Source organism: Bombina bombina, chromosome 1, assembly GCF_027579735.1.
Source record: "Bombina bombina isolate aBomBom1 chromosome 1, aBomBom1.pri, whole genome shotgun sequence".
Lineage (NCBI taxonomy): Eukaryota > Metazoa > Chordata > Amphibia > Anura > Bombinatoridae > Bombina > Bombina bombina.
In genome coordinates, this window is record NC_069499.1 from 840378589 (window position 1) to 840392227 (window position 13639).

At 34.5% G+C, this 13639-nt stretch overlaps 1 protein-coding gene across 2 annotated transcripts in view; it reads right to left on the minus strand.

Annotated features, from left to right (window-relative positions):
- The window catches only part of PMFBP1 (polyamine modulated factor 1 binding protein 1), a 347880-nt gene that overhangs the window by 94444 nt on the left and 239797 nt on the right, over positions 1-13639 (minus strand). The gene's annotated exons all lie outside the window — the stretch shown is intronic.

Consider the following 13639-nt stretch of genomic DNA (forward strand, 5'->3'; position numbering starts at 1 on the left):
GGATTTTAGTGACGGTTGCTAAAATCATTTTCCTCATACAAACAGAAATCTTCATCTCTTTTCTGTTTCTGAGTAAATAGTACATACCAGCACTATTTCAAAATAACAAACTCTTGATTGAATAATAAAAACTACAGTTAAACACTAAAAAACTCTAAGCCATCTCCGTGGAGATGTTGCCTGTACAACGGCAAAGAGAATGACTGGGGTAGGCGGAGCCTAGGAGGGATCATGTGACCAGCTTTGCTGGGCTCTTTGCCATTTCCTGTTGGGGAAGAGAATATCCCACAAGTAAGGATGACGCCGTGGACCGGACACACCTATGTTGGAGAAATACATACGTTTTTGCTTACTACTGTCTATTAAATATAACCCAATGCATAGTATTTTTTAAGTACAATATTTAAACAGACTGCTTTATATTCCTTTAAGCAAAAATGGATACAGATTTAAATTGACATAAATACGCACCTTAATAAGGTTAAAGGGATAGCAAGCCAAAATTAAACTTGCATGATTCAGATAGAGCATGTTATCTTAAAACACATTTAAATGTACTTTTATTTTCAAATGTACCTCATTCTCTTAATATCCTTTCATGAAAAATCTGTACATGTCCTACACTACTGGGAACAAGCTAGTGATTAGTGGCTACAAACATTTGTCTCTTGTCATTGGCTGACTATTGTATTGCTGCTTTCCAGCAAAGGATACCAAGAGAATGAAGCACATTTGATAATAGAAGCAAAGAGGAAAGTTGTTTAAAATAGTATGTTCTATCTGAATCATGAAAGAAAAAAATTGGGCTTTATGTCACTTTAGCCGTTTAGCGATATTCATTTATAGCCTGATCCAAACCTCTAGTGACACCTAGTGGTAATTAAAAAAACACATACATGCTACAATAAATATGCACAATGACATATTATTATTCTTTATTTATAAAGCGCAGACAGATTCCGCAGCGCTGCCCATGGGTAAAAGGATAGCAGTACAATGGAGAAACAATACGATAAGACAACATTTTTACCGACACATACAGGGGGAATTGAGGGCCCCATTCCCGTGGGAACTTGCAATCTAGATATGCACATATTTGTTTACACAGATACCTACAAATAAATCTGGGCATGTTTACACACATACAAATGCATATTTACATAGATTGATATGGAAGCACACCATACATGATGAATTTACCAATACATCTTCTCAATAGTAATTACAAAAATGTGTCCTATCTTGCGCCCTGTTCATCTTCTATTCTATTATACTCCCAAATGTTTCCCTATTGCCCCCATGCCTCAATTTGAAATCTTATTTGTGAGATAGTGTGTCCAGCATCAAAAAATGATTGACCACCAGTGTGGAAAAAATTGTTTCCTTAAAGGGACACTGAACCCAATTTTTTTCATTTGTGATTCAGATAGAGCATGCAATTTTAAGCGACTTTCTAATTTACTCCTATTATCAAATGTTCTTCATTCTCTTGGTATCTTTATTTGAAATGCAAGAATGTAAGTTTAGATTCCAGCCCATTTTTGGTGAACAACCTGGGTTGTTCTTGTTGATTGGTGGATAAATTTATCCACCAATGAAAAAGTGCTGTCTACAGTTCTGAACATAAAAAAAGCTTAGATTCCTTCTATTTCAAATAAAGATAGCAAGAGAATGAAGAAAAATTGATAATATGAGTCAATTAGAAAGTTGCTTAAAATTGCATGCTCTATCTGAATCACAAAAGAAAAAAATTGGGTTCAGTGTCCACTTAAATGAGTGGTCTTGCCCACTCTGTTATTTTAATACGGTTCTTAGGCCCAATGTTGATCAGGAAAGCTCATATTATGGATACTATTGATTTACGCTAAAATAATTACAGCATTCTCAGAGCTCTGGTTAATGGTTTTGCGAACCAAAATTACATTACAAAGTACAGTTACACTTATAATAACACTGTCTTATAAAAATTATTCAAAACAATATTGCACACAAAAGTTATAAGGGCTCAAAGATATGAGGTCTCAGGTGTTAGAAAAAACAAAAGACTACAGATATGCATTTAGCCACCAATCAGCAAGCGCTACCCAGGTGCTGAATCAAAAATGGGCCGGCTTCTAAACTTACATTTCTGCTTTTCAAATATAGATACCAAGAGAAGAAAAATTGATTGTCGGAGTAAATTAGAAAGCTGCTTAAAATTACACGCTATATCTGAATCATGAAAGTACCACTTGTAATCTGGCCCTTAATGGGCACACCGCCGGGTTGATTTTACTACCCCCACTTAAGTAGCTTAAGAAACATTTATAAATAACAGGTACTATAATATTGCAAAAAAAAACATTGCCCCTACCCGGCTACAGAACACCAAGTTTGGATATTACCCATGAGAATGGATTGTGGAGGTTAGAAATACACTTACTATTTACTTTTTGCTATATAGTGCAACTTGGTGGCTCTGTATAGATGACAATCTTGGCATGTGTCCGGGTGACATTGGGTCCCTTTAAGATTTACAATGGAGCGACTCTTCAATTTCTTGTCACATTGTTATACAAGCAAAATACATATTTGTGTATATATATATATATCAAAATAGGAAACAGCACTCTCTGGACTTAAGTTTTAAACAGATAGTTTAATCGGTATCGATTAAACTATCTGTTTAAAACTTAAGTCCAGAGAGTGCTGTTTCCTATTTTGCTACATTTCATATACTCTAGCACCCTGGCCCTTGGAGAACTGTTTGTGAGAGTGCAACTGACTCTTTTTGCCTATATATATATATATATATATATATATATATATATATATATATATATATATATATATATATATATTGATAAGAAATAAGAGACAAATAGAAATAGTGTGTTCTGTTGTTGTACAGCACATCCTCATTTCTTTGCCAACTAGTCAATGATTATGTGTCAAGAGAAATGTGAGAACTGTTCACTATTTGGTTAGAAGAAATGGGTAGAAATTTTGTGGAAAGAGAGGATTCCCTCCAGTATAAATATAAGAAGAGATGGAGAGAAGTTATGTGGAGTTATAAAGCCTCATCAGAAAAAACCCCAAGAGTTTATTGGAAACCATTGGTAAATATTAAGGAATTCACATTCTAGCATTTATAAGTGTACCTATGCCTGCACATAAAAGGTAATCTAATTTAAGGAAAACATTTTTTAAAGCATGTGGATGTACAGTTTAGGCTAGATTACAAATGGCACACTAATGGTAGCACGTGCACAATATAGAAATATTGTGCCTGCGCTAGCTTGCAATCATATTACAAGTTGGAAGTAAACGCGCAAGCATTATTGTAGTCTTATAGTCGTCGGGTTATTGCGACTGAAGAACTCCCGTAAAGGACGAGTTTATAATAAAAAGTTGCACTAAACACAACATAAATACATTAAAATAAACAGTTACACTCATATAAACACTATCTGATAAATATTAACAAACAATAAAGTTCTAAGGGTTCAAAAAGATATGGTATATGACAAGGTGTTTGACAGGAAAGGGCTAGAATATATATATAAATACACACACACACATACGTATACATACACGTCTCAATGTGTGTAATATAGGAATATCTATTTAAAAATACCTAGAACATTTTTCCTATGTTAAGAACACTGGAATGTAAATGTTTATGGAATAAACTTCCAATTTGAGTGAGGTGGTAAACAAAAAGACTGTAAAAAATGCCTGGGACACGCATAAGGCTATCCTAAGAAAACAGTAACATGTATATACATATAATCATAGTATTTGACGGTAGATAAGAACCAAAAAGGCTACCCATATTACATGTGTATGTATATATGTGTGTATTATTATGATTATTATCGGTTATTTGTAGAGCGCCAACAGATTCCGCAGCGCTGTGTGTATATAGGTGGGAACACAGATTATGCCATTGAACAAGGGCTAAGACTTGGCCCAAAACATGATTGGTTGTTTGTTCTAAACCTCGTTACAGGCCTGTTATTGTAACTTTGGTTTTCACGTTTTTACATGTTACGCCATGATTTTTTATTAATTTTAATTAAAGTTTTTTCACAATCTTTTCCTTGTTTTCTTCTGGAGCTGCAGGATTACAAGAGTGTGCTTACTATTATTGTTACTGACCTACACCACGGAGGTCGTTTATCCCTGCACACAGAAAAAAAGGACTTCTTCTCCATTACATCCAGATTTACAAAGGATACCGCTGAAGAAAAGTTGGAGACCGATAAGGGTATGATTGTAGCGCCGCTGTATATGTGTCTCCTTTCCCCCAGGATCTATGTTGGTAACAGCTGGCAGCTTTAATAACACCCTTTATTTCTAAGTAAAAACTAGATGGTCTCGTTAACATAACGTGTATTGTGCGGTATACTTTTTATTCTTTGGACTTTTTATTCTTTGGAGAGTTCTAAATGTACATAATTTTGTATCCTTACTTTTGCTTGGACCCGGTTCATCCCTGATCTGAAGATTGGCTGTGTTGTTTTTCCATATCGGCAAGCCCAGTGACGCTGCGCATGGCGCGGTCCGACAGTAATGACGCCACATTGAAGGGACGATTGCTCCGTGTTGAGGTCTGTTTGCTGCAGCGGTAAAGTTTGATCCACACACTGAGAAACGGTTTACTCACATCGCCATAGAAAGTAAGATCTGTTACTTTATCTCTCCTCTCCATACTACTATATGGGACATTATTATCAAGCTTGACATTAGCAAAAAAGAAATATAATCGGACTGTTTTGAATGTTTATGTTTCATCAGGGTTTGTGAAACCTAAGGATGTTATATCCGCAACAGTGTGCATAATGGGATATTATACTTAGTGAAAAAGGAAATATAAGAACATTTATAGATACACTATAACAAATCCTGGTCCTTTGTGATCTAAGGGTCACAATTTTTATGGGGTTTTTTTCTGTTTTGTAACAAAAAAGTGTGACACACTCTGCCCATTCCCCTATCTGGAAAATATGTTTATACTTTTGTCTCAAAATGGATGACATTTATGTCCTAAAAGACATTACGATAGATCAAGATTCTTCTGATATGGAGGATATCCTGGAAGATATAGAAACCATCCTGGATGATTTGTTTTTACAAATGGATAATCTCAGAAAAAGAGATATAAGATTGGAATTGGATATTAAAGTGAATGTAAATTTTGATGCTAAAGTGCCCGGTTTTTAAAACTTTGATTAAAAACAGGGGCACTTTAATTCATCAATATTTTCATTTCACTCCTGTTGTGAAAATAAACTTACTTTTTAATCTTCACAGCAGCTCCAGCTTCCTCCACCTGTTTCAAAGCCTCTTCCTGGGTCTAAAATGAGGTATCTGGCTTCCTCCAATCACAGCAGTGAATCAGACACTGAATCCCCCGTGGGGGAATCTGTGATTGGAGGATGACCTATCAATCATTTCTGACATCAGAAATGGCTTGTGAGACCGGAGGAAGCAGCAGCTGCTGTGAAGTTTAAAAGGTAAGTTTTTTGTCACAACAGGAGAGAAATGTAAATTTTGATGAATTAAAGTGCCCCTGTTTTTAATCAAAGTTTTAAAAACCGGGCACTTAAACATCAAAATTTACATTCACTTTAAAACCTTCCAAATATATCAAACACATTCTAGAATTCCCAGGGGTTTAAGAATATCCAAATGTCCCTCCTTTCAGGTTACTTGTCAGGAATTCATAACCAAGTGGAATGATGTCCTCACGGCATGCTCAAGGGCCCTTATAAATCTACTCATTGAGTATAAAAAGAAACAAAGACTACAACTAATTCAGCATATGCAAGAGTTACAATTGGAACTAAAGAAACACCAGTGTCATCAAGAATGTTTAAAGATTATGACAAACAGTTCCAGGAGAATATGAGATCCTTTAAAAAGGAACTGTGGCTGTTTAAACAGCAAAAAATGCATAGAGATAAATTAGACTATGAGTTGGATAAGGTCTACAAATGGACCAATAACAGTGATTACAAAACACCTTTCAAGGGTAGAACCCCATGTAGAAACACTCATAAAAACTCAGGGTCTATACAAGATAAGAAAGTCACATTCAGCGAAACTAAATATGAATATGACACCTCAGATCAGGAGACATTACCACAACAAGCTAGCAATTCAACAACAGTTAGGGAACCCATTTATGTGCTAGACACCCCAATACCCTCTACTCTTACACAGTCAAAAAACGGGGAGGGCAGCTCCAAACTGAATATAAAGATAAAAACAAAAAGAAAGTATGTAGAGGGAGTAGGGGACAAGGCAGAAGGGGCAGGCAGCGGTTGATATCCTCAGAGGAAAAAAGTGTCTTACAGGACAGTTCGTCCATAAACAATGTAGTTAACTTGTCTTCCAGAATGCTCAGTGAACAAGAAATTTCTCTTTTGAATAGGGGTTTAAGTTTTGCTCCTAGTTGTAATTTTGATTTGTTTTCTACTATACTGGATGTCAATAGGTTTGTTACGGACTTGACTTTAAAGATATATGTTTCCAATGAGGATAAGGAATTAACCAATGATACTGAAAATAATGAAGTTGTTTGCGTGCAGCCTATTCCCAATTACAATTTTAGTGATTATGCTGCTATGACGGATATGCAGAGAGAAAAGTTATTTTTACCCCATTCACAGTAGGGAATATACAGGTATTCCAGCATTCTCTGGAGACTTAGCTTATTGAATTAGTTAAAAAGAACGAAACCACTAATATTAAAGGGCCATAATACCCAAATGTTTAAACACTTGAAAGTGATGCAGCATAGCTGTAAAAAGCTGACTAGAAAATATCTCCTGAACATCTCTATGTAAAAAAGAAAGATATTTTACCTCAAAAGTTCCTCAGTAGCCACCTCCCATTGTAAAGGATTTCTAAGCAGCATATTAGTGTGTTTGTCCCAGGACATCTTAGGGAATGAGCTTCGTGAACTCTCATATTATTTCACCAATCAGGTAAAGGAAGTTTACTATGAAATCTCATGAGAGTTAAGTGAAATCTCATGAGATCACAGTAAGAGTTCATGACCTCAGCACTGCTGATGCTGATTGGCTGCTGTTCATTTCTTCATTTTTTTTTATTTTTACCTGCAGCTGGGAGCAGGTGAAGTATAACTTTTTACACAGAACTTACTCTGCTGAGCTGAGGAGATTGTGAGGTAAAATATCTTCCTTTTTTACATAGAGATGCTCAGGTGATATTTTCCTGTCAGCTTTTTACAGTTATACTGCATCAGTTTCAAGTGATTTAGCATATGAGTATTATGTCCCTTTAAGCAATATAGAGGTAACAATTTGACTACACAGGAAAGGAAAGCAATCCAGACACTTAAAAATGACCATAGTATTGTGATCAGGGAATCTGACATAGGTGGCAATACTGTAGTTTTAAACAAAAGTGATTATTTAACAGAAGCTACCAGGCAACTGGTCAATACTGATGTTTACTAACCGTTAATGTCGGATCCCACTAACACATTTAGAACAATACTTACAGATGTTGTTCATAAAGCCAAATTGGACGGAGAGGTTTCTGAAAAGGTTGTGGAATATTTACTGCCCAAAAATTCTTCTGTGCCTAGACACCCTTTTGCAACCGAAAGTTGTCAACGTATTTGGTTATCTTAAGGACAACACGGCATTTATTGAACAAATCAAACATGTGACTTACACGAAACTTACAGATTTGTCACTTTAGATGTAACTTCTCTTTACACCTCCATTCCCCATGAGTTGGAGGCATTACACTTTTTTCTTACCAACCACACCACATATGATTTTTTTCACCAATCAATTTATTTACATTGCAGTTAAGTACCTCCTCACACATAACTTTATGTTTGAAGGCAAGTATTATCTCCAAAGACGTGGCACTGCTATGGGGGCAAAATTTGCCCCTTCTTATGCAAATCTCTGTATGGGATTCTGGGAGCAGTTCCGCGTCTTTGGAGATACCAATCCCTTTCGCGAGAACATTGTTTATTTTGGTAGGTACATTGACGATTGGCTGCTGGTGTGGGATGGAGACCAACAATCTGTTTGTCGGTTTCTTGAATATGCCAACTGCAACAAATTTAATCTTGAATTCACCATGACTGAGAATGTCAACACTATTAATTTTTTGGATGTCACTTTGACTTCTTGTATTGAAACACATTCTATTGAGATTGAACTCTATAGAAAGAGTACAGCAGGCAACAGTATTTTGCACTTTACGTCCTGTCACCCCAGACATACTATTGAATCTATACCATATGGACAATTAATCAGAATGGAACTCTACAACAGAGCATAAATATCAATTACATGCTTTACACACCAATCAGAGATTGGAAGCCCGTGGATACAATGTCAATCTTTTGAATGAAACCAAATCTAAAGTAGATATCATGAGTATGGAGGATTTTCTATATAAAGACAAAAGTAAGAAACAATCAGGATATAGAACAAATACCAAGCAAACATTTGTTACCAGTAATAGTAAAGACTACAAAAAAATGTGGCATTGTACGTAATTGCTTACCTGTTCTTAAGAGTGATGCCAAACTAAATAAAACCATTGCTGAAGGTTGTCATTTTTCTGCTCGAAAAGCAAAAACTCTGAGAAGCATTTTAGCTCCTTCAATGCTACCTCAGAATAAAAATCATACTTGGCTAACCCGAAGAACAGGCTGCAATAAGTGCAATGGGAGAGTATTCAAAACTTGCACACAAATTGAACAAGGGACTAAATTTAAGTCTAACACTAGAAACAAGGAATTTGACATACGCTTTAGAATCACTTGTAATACAACACATGTCATTTATTTACTGACATGTCAGCGATGCAAAAAGCAGTACGTAGGGCGCACAAAACGTGCCCTACGATATAGAGTTTTACAACATTTAAGAGATATAGGTAATTCTAAGAGCACTACCCCTATAGCTAAACATTTCAGGCAGGAACACAATTCTAACGATTCCCTGTTAACAGTCCAGGGTATTGACCATGTCCCTAGAGATAAGAGAGGTGGGGATAGGGAAAGACGTTTGGACCAGAGGGAAGCGTTTTGGATTTTTAATCTTCAAACCAAGCACCCCTCTGGTCTAAATTCGATCATGGATGTTGATCTGTTTTATTAAAAATGCAGGGCTTTATGTTAAATAGGAAGTCTATATATACTTTAGTACATGACCACAGGTCTTATCCCAGCTTTTTTCATATTCAGACATTAACATAAACTATTCCTAGATCTATGTAAGGATACATTTATTTTGGTACATTTATTTACACATAATATGATTTATTAGACTAAAAATTAATTGTTTCAATTCTTAAAGAGATATGCCACTGTGATCTCTTTTTGGCAAAGGGTTAATAATTTACAGGTGCCTGTAATTACCAGATAAGTATGCCTTTAAATAGAGCTAGTAGGTGGGAACACAGATTATGCCAGTGAACAAGGGCTGAAACTTGGCCCAAAACATGTTTGGCTGTTTGATCTAAACCTCGTTACAGGCCTGTTATTGTAACTTTGGTTTTCACATGTTTTTACATGTTATTCCATGATTTTTTATTAATTTTTCTAAACAAAGTTTTTTCACAATTTTTTTTTACAAACTTCTCATTGTTTTTTTTCTGGAGCTGCGGGATTACAGTGTGTTTACAATATATATATATACACAGAGAGAATAACTCATTGTGTAGTTCATTAACAAATCTAGACAGGTCAGAAGGCTTGTTTTTCCCACAGAAAACCTCTGGAATACATTGTACAGTAGAAAATACCAATGGCACTCCTTTAATTAACTGGACCCTTTATCCTTGACATAGCAACTGAATCAGACAGGGTCACAAAAATAATAAATAAATGTTGGGGGTAACTTATCATTAACTATTACGTTAGAGAGTGAAAAAATGGGAGGTAGCAGAGATACTATTAAAACATAACTTTTATTGGGGTAAATTAAAATTAGGATGAATGAATTAAAAAACACACTTAGGTACCTAACGTAGTGTGTATACCGATTCCATTATACAGTAATCATAGTCAGATACTATGTGACATCCAAGATAGTAATTGTTGTGTTTATCACTAGTGATACTATAGATGAATAGATATCAGATGTAACTAAATAGCTTCGTTAAATACCCAATAATAAGTGGAGATCGTTTATTGCGTTACACCGTCAATGGCGGGTGTTAGCTGAAAGCTAGCAGCCGTGAGAAATGAGAAACATTGTGTCAGAAATTGACACGTTTATAAAATGGTCACTAAAGAATATAGTGTGCCTGGTGATTAAACCTAAATATTATAATTTACATGTATCAATATTACACATTGCTGTTCAATGCCCAGCTATTGGCTTCATTTAGTACTGTTTGCCTGTATCTGAAACCTATATTGGTAATATGGTTGCTGAGTGCTTATAATTTACTAGTAACCGTCAACGTTATTATCAATAGGTGCTAGAAATGCGCTATTACAGGTAACTGAACATAACTTATAATACCCAATAGTGTGTTGTGATTCACTCTGAAATAATAATATCTTGGCCGGTATTGGAGAAAATAATGAGCGCTGTGTCACTGTTGTTAATAGCTATTGATCGCTTAAAACACACTCTTATATCTTGTAGCATACTATAAATGTATTGTTATTATTACCGATACATAATAGTTAGCGCTTTGACTCTCAGTCTATTGGCATAAAATTTAATTTAATATGCTGCCCTTAGTGTGTGATAGAGTCCTTAAATATATGTTGTGACATTTAACTAAATGTTAACCACACGCCAATTACCAAAATTATATATTAACTATTTGCTTTGTTTAATAATGTGCCAAAGGTATAAAGCGTCTTAGCCGCTCAAGTGCTCATGAATGCTAATATCTAAACTTAAATCAGAATGATATGTTGAGGTGCTGTTGCTGTGCTTCAAATTAGGCTCACAATGACGCACCTTTTTACTTCAAGTCTGCTTTTCAGCAGATTCCCTTAACGCCAAAGCATCGCTGTTTACACAGCTTATAAGCTTAGCTAGGGTTAAAGCAGTGATTCATAACCATCCCAGGACAGACTGTTTCGTAGTTATTGCTACTCATCAGCATATCTTACTCAGAATCCTTTGCTGCATTGGAAACAATATATTCCAGAGGTTTTCTGTGGGAAAAACAAGCCTTCTGGCCTGTCTAGATTTGTTAATGAACTACACAATGAGCTATTTTCTCTATATTTTGTGCGTAGTGGAGGATTTTAAACTCACCTTTTACCTCCCCCTAATTTTAAATGTTGTTGTATTTTGCCTGGAATCAACTTTACCCAGCAGTGATTCAAACCTTCTCCCAGCTGATGAGTAGCAATAACTAAGAAACAGTCTGTCCTGGGATGGTTATGAATCACTGCACTAACCCTATAGCTAAGCGTATAAGCTGTGTGTGTGTATATATATATATATATATATATATATATATATATATATATTTATATGTGTGTGTGTATAGATATATATTTTACAAAAAAACATCAAATCATATATATATATATATATATATATATACTGTATATATTTAAAAATAAAAAGAAGATTGGAATGTAAAATAGTCATAACTCACATTGGCTATAGCACTCTTGGTTAAGCACTTGAGCTTGCGAACAAACACCTCCAGATGTAAACTTTAAATGTGCGGGTTAGCACAGGTATCTATTGCGTGCTAACCTGACCGTGTGCCACTTGTAATCTAGCCCTATGTTTGTAAAGATCAAGTTATATTACTTCAAAAAACTAAAAGGGTGTTATCTCTGTTTGATATGCTCTAACTATAATAGCTTAATCAATGAGCCAAATTGTGTAAATATAAAAACTGGCAAAAAAAGTTGTATAAGCAGGTATTATACCTGCAATAATGTTTGTGTTTACCAAATTAAACTTTTACTCATGTTAAATTGTTAATGTGGGCAAGACCACTTAAAGAGTTAGAGATAGGATTATCCAACATAAATCTAATACCAAATGTAAAGATTTTTCTGCATAAGGGGACAATCATTTCTTGGGTATGAACAGAGTTTTAATTGACCCATTTCATTCATTATTTATGTGCATTTTTGGTGTGAATATACACTCATTTTTATATGTGTGTGTATATATATATATATATATATATATATATATATATATATGTGCACTGCATATGGTATTGAGCACATAAGCTGTAGCATATGTAGTTTATAGACTTACCACTAGGTGCCACTATTGATTTGTCTTAGGCTATGAAGCAATATTGGTAAGAAGGGGTTAATAATATTAACGTGCAGCTGTATGTCTAAATGTGAGGTTTGTGCAATATGCTTAAGGAAATGACTACGGGCAGTTTGCCTGAACAGTCGGTATGTTTCTTTTTTGAATTAATATAAATATGCATTGGTTGAAAGGTTTGGAACGATGCTGCTGTATTCTGTGATGGAGAACTATTTAAACATGAGAAAATATTGTACAAAACAAAAAAGAATATGTTAAAATAGGTAGTGCATATCAATATATACCTAGTCCTTATGGACTGATTGCACAGTGGCTGATAAGCAAAATTTCTACTACTATATTGGTGGACAGTGACGCCTCAAAATCTTAAAAAATATATTATTTTTATTAGTTTTAAAATGCCCTCTTTGTGATGCAACAAAGAACAAAATACTTTTAAAGGATCGACAGTAGAATTGCAAAATCAATACATGCACAATACAAACATAATGCAAAAGCACTTTGAATTTCAAATGAGTAGATTTTTTTTCTGACAAATTTCAAAGCTAGTTTAATTTTCCTTTCCTCTGCATCATGTGACAGCCATCAGCCAATCATAAAATGCATATACGTATACACTGTGAGTTCTTGCACATGCTCATTGGGAAATAGTGCCACAGAAAGTGTGCATATAAAAAGATTGTGCACATTTAGATAATTGAAGTGAATTGGAAAGTTGTTTAAAACTGCATGTTCTATCTAAATCATGAAAATTAAATTCTGACTTTAACTTTTTGTCTCAGTGGCAGAAGACAACTATTAAACAGATCAAGGGCTAAATTACGAGTGGCGAGCTGTCGGGTACGAGCGATATGGGGAATTTTGCAGTTCTTGAGTTGAAAGTAAACAGGTTTGCTTGAGTGCAATCTAATTTAACGCACGTCGGGTTAGCGCGATTTCAGAGCACTGGTTAACGTTTACGCGAGACAAAAAAGTTGCACAAAAAGAGTTACACTCATAACACTGTCTAAAATTTTTTTTTAAAAAATTGCATTATAAAGTTATAAGGGCTCATAGAAATCAGGTCTCAAGTGGCTATAAAAAGACTGCAAAAGGATTTTAACAGAGATACATACATATACAGTATGTGTGTATCTATGTATTTAAATATTTCTGTTTTACAGTACATATTTAACATTTCAATGTTCTTCACTTACATGATAATGTCCTTTTAATTGTAAATACATATTTCTATATTTATCTGTATGTATACCTATATATCTAATCATATAGATATATATTTATTTTACAATAAAAGTATATATACATATATATATATATATATATATATATATATATATATAAATATATATATTTAATAATTAAAAGTACATTCTTTTATA